This window comes from Alosa sapidissima, chromosome 11 (genome assembly GCF_018492685.1).
Source record: "Alosa sapidissima isolate fAloSap1 chromosome 11, fAloSap1.pri, whole genome shotgun sequence".
NCBI classification, from domain to species: domain Eukaryota; kingdom Metazoa; phylum Chordata; class Actinopteri; order Clupeiformes; family Clupeidae; genus Alosa; species Alosa sapidissima.
In genome coordinates this window covers 790,913-795,505 of record NC_055967.1, presented here as the reverse complement: position 1 = coordinate 795,505, position 4,593 = coordinate 790,913, and positions in this window count along the sequence as shown.

Below are 4,593 nucleotides of genomic sequence, written 5' to 3'. Positions count from 1 at the left end.
TTGGTTGCTAGGTTTTAACTGTGAAAGTGGTTGCTAGGCTGTTGCTAGGGTACTTGAGGTTGTTAGGGTATCCATGGTGGCTAATATCAGAAATAAAGGAGTTAAACAGTTGAATAGTTGAGTAGTTTAAATAGTTATATTATTTAATAGTGAATTATTGTAGTGAGGACTTTTATTTTAATGATTAAAATTAGTGCTGTCAATCGATTAAAAAAAATAATCTAATTAATTTTATACAGCAATTGGGTTCTATGGAACTATTTATTTGTTTCTAAATTGGCCGAGAGACGTTCCATGAGTTGGAATATCCCTGGACATTTCAACTCAGACTTTGCACAGCTAATAATAAATCACTCCGCGATACAATGCGAAGATTTGACACAATGTTCTCATCCCAGCTCTCCACTATTTTAAGCAATGGGTTACTCCTAGGGTTGCCACCTGTCCAGGATTTTCCTGATTGTCCCGGATTTTCATGGTCTGTCCAGGAAAATAAAAATAAAAATCCTGGACACTGAATGTCCCGGATTTTTGTACATGATGCGCAAAATGTGTATTTCAGTTTAATTGAAGCGTGCCTGCGTCCATAAACGTATGCACAGCCTTATTGGCTCTACAAAAATGACATAGCATAACATGGGTGGTGGTGGTGGGGGCACGCACCGTGGAGGTTCATTAGAAATGGTAAGATGGAGACGGAGAGTGTGTGGGACAAGGAGAGACAGAGAAAGGAAAGTATCCAGTGAAAAACAGTGAAGTTACATTGTGAAAATGGGTGGAGAGACGGATGACGATGAGGGTGCAACAGGAGGTGATGGCAGGCCAGTAAAGAAAAAACAAAAGAGGTCGACGTGTTTTAACAGTGATTGGGTTAAACAGGAGAAGTACGCTATGTGGCTACAAACAAAAAGGTCGATTGGATGGTCAAAATGTCCAGGATTTTTGTCAGACACAGGTGGCAACCCTAGTCCTTAGCAAACCATAACGAAACAGTGCTTCACCACATCTGTGGATTAAGCCACACAGTCAGCTTAATGTAAGTAAGATAAACGAGGATGCTGTTCTCAGCATTGCCAGCATTCTGTATAATATGATTGTCATTTGGAGGAAACTTGTAGATAACTAACGTTAGCATAGTTAGCTAACCGCTGCTAACGTGCTAGCATCGTCATGTCAGGCTGTGCACAGTAGTGTAACATTTATTCACCATAAATTAATAAAGTTGAGTGGTTCTGCAATGTAGGCTATGTTTCCGGTTTTTTTGCAGTACCATGTCCCTTACATGACATGGCCCAGTGTCCTTGTAACATGCATGCAGCAAACCTAGATATGAATGTGATTTTAGCCCGACTTTCAACATTTCTTTCAAGAAGACACGTAAACCACAAAGACCCGTAACGGTAACGAGGGATCTGGAATGTTGGTTACCTAGCAACCAAGACGCTGTCTATTGAAAAGGGAACTATTTTTTTATGCGTAAGAACGATGTCGAAATTAACATTTTTAAACAATATTGGGGTGTTTTCAGATTATTTCGTTTGTGGTAGAATTGTTGTATAAAAGCAATATAGCACTCGTGATCGTGGGATTGGTCATGGATATTCCCACGGCTGTTGTTGCCTGCGCCACTCGGCCTCCGGCCTCGTGGCTACGGCCGAACAACACCTGTGGGAATATCCATGACCAACCCCACTCTCACTCGTGCTATATTGCTTATACATATTCTAAATTAATCCCATATATAATTTTTGCTGTGAAAGTATTTTAAATATTTAAATTCAAATGAATCATTGAATAATCAGCATTAGTGACATTAAAGTTCTCTTTTATTATTATATTATTTTATTTTTTGTTCAATGATATGACATAATAATAATATGCTGAGGAAATAAATTCAAAAGTGCTTCGGGAAGAAGTCACAGATATAACCTAGGGGACACAATGAAAATAAATTAACACTCCCCTCAATGTCAACACTTATTTCTTTGCATTGATGTGCGACTATAGAGTTGATGAACTCCGGTGATATGCAAATTCCTTGCTGCAGACATTGCAGAGGACTTTATTTTCAACACTTTATTTTTTATCAACACCATCAGGCCGTTTTTTAAAAGTAAATGTTCCAATCAATGATCCAGGCAGCACGTTTTCTTTTCTCTCCTTCATTTTACAGTCTAATTTTTACTGACCAGAACGGCTTGGGGTCAAAGGTCATACGGAATTGATTAATCTGCACTAATTTTTTTAATCAGTTATTTTTTCTCAAATTAATTAATCGAAATTAATCAGTTATTTTGACAGCCCTAATTAAAATACAATACAATGTTAACTATGCTAACCATATTACTTAGCTAACTTCACTATTTTTTTCTAATAGTTATGCTAACAATGTTAACTATGTTAACAATGTTAACTATCATAACTATGCTAACCATGTTACTTACTTGACTTAGCTAATGTTTTCTAGCACAGTGTTTTTCAACCTTTTTTGTGCCACGGCACACTTTTGACACTTAAAATGTCCCACGGCACACTAACATCCTGTGTGAAGAAAAAATAAACATACCATAGCCTAAAATTTCAAATAATACACAGATATGGCCTTATTATGGCTTCTATGCAATACCTGCTCAATAAAACAAGCGCCCTCTGTTTCATTTGTAGGTGACTATATCTAATTTAATTGTTGTTATGAACTGGATATGTGATGATTTTGTGAATACTGGATATGGGGCCCCCGTTGTACAATGCCTGCATACCACAAATAGTGCAATCATACAATCAATGAGAGCATGTGGTTATAAATTCTTTGCAACAGTTGCTTTTCTGGACCAGTGAGTGACATTTGGGTAATTTTCTACGGCACACCTGATGATCTCACGGCACAGTGGTTGAAAAACACTGTTCTAGCAGTTATGTTAACAATGTTAACTATGCTAACTATATTAACCATGGTACTTAGCTAACTTAACTAATCTTTTCTAGTAGTTATGCTAATAATGTTAACTATGCTAACCATGTTACTTAGCTAATGTTTTTTAGAAGTTATGCTAACAATGTTAACTATGTTAACCATGTTACTTAGCTAACTTAGCTAATGTGTTCTAGTATTTATGCTAACAACATTAACCATGTTAACTATGCCAACAATGTTACTTAGCTAACTTGGCTAATGTTTTCTAGCATTTATGCTAACAATGTTAACTATACTATGCTGTTACTTAGCTAATGTTTTCTAGCATTTATGCTAACAATGTTAACTATGTAACTGAGCTAACTCAGCTAATGTTTGCTAGCAGTTATGCTAACAATGTTAACCCTCTATACCCCGTAGCGGCCGTCGACGGCCGTTCTATATTCTCCTGTAACGGCCGCGGCCGGCCGCAATTCTTAAAAAGACATCTGCTACAGTATAACCTTCATACATGAAATAATACAGCGTTAGTGGATACATAAACACCAGACTTTTATTTTGACACACTTAAATGGCTAGGTTGCTATTGACATTTCTCCGGTATTTTTGAGTTTAGCCTGTTGACTGACCGGCTGAGGACTTACGGTGCCTCTGGAGTTATGGCTTCTAACAAGCGTCCACGTCTTTTCTCATTAGATGAGATAGTATTGATGTGCATCCACCATGTTTTGATCTAAGTGACGATCATATTGATGTAAGAAAATGACAAAATAAAAACATGAAAGTGTAATATATTTAACGTTAGCACCCTCCCGTTTGTCATGACTGACTTAGCTACCTCTCTGGCATAAAAAAAATCGTATGGCTGTCACTGTGAAAGTCAGTTTGAGTTTAGCTAGCATCAGCAAAATATAGGCATAATTCAGTGATGGGTCATGGCCTAATTAACAATAAAGTTTATGATAAACCCATGCCAGGTTTATTTGCAGTTATATCTTAACACATAACATTAACATTACCCCTTTCTGGCATACAGTAAAGCTAACATTATCGTTATCCCACTTACAGATAGTTTAACTACTACTTATGTATGTCTCTCTAAATGAGTTTTTGTTGACTAATAACCAAAGCGGGAACCGTTGTGTTTTCTGCTTATGGATGTCAGGAAAATGTATTTGTATACAAGTAGGCCAATGTCTCGTCATCTTTGTGATTACAAAAAAGCCTGCTAATTTGCTACCTTCACTGATGTAACGTTAGTCTGAGACTCGTAATGTTAGCACAGGATAGGTTGAAGGTTAGTGAACGAGTGCAACAGGTTCATTATCATCAACTGATCAAGTTTAGATAAATTATATAACATGATGTGCATATAAAACAAAACCTAAATCCATGTCAGGTTTAACAGTCCCTGTTCTTGGTGACATGCTTATCAAATGAGTCACGATTTCATGCGCTATGCTTCTGGCTTACATTAGTTCATATCCTCATCATTTTTTAGCTGTAAGGCTCACTGTCCAGCTAAATCCCAAATAAGTGCAAGATATGCCAGTCTATTTCAATGAAATCAGTACTCATATAGTATCTTGTTTCCCAGCTTCTAATACAGAAATATGTGAACCATATTTATAACTTTTTGTTAGTGAAAAACTTTGAGACTAAGTGAGTAGGCCTATGGC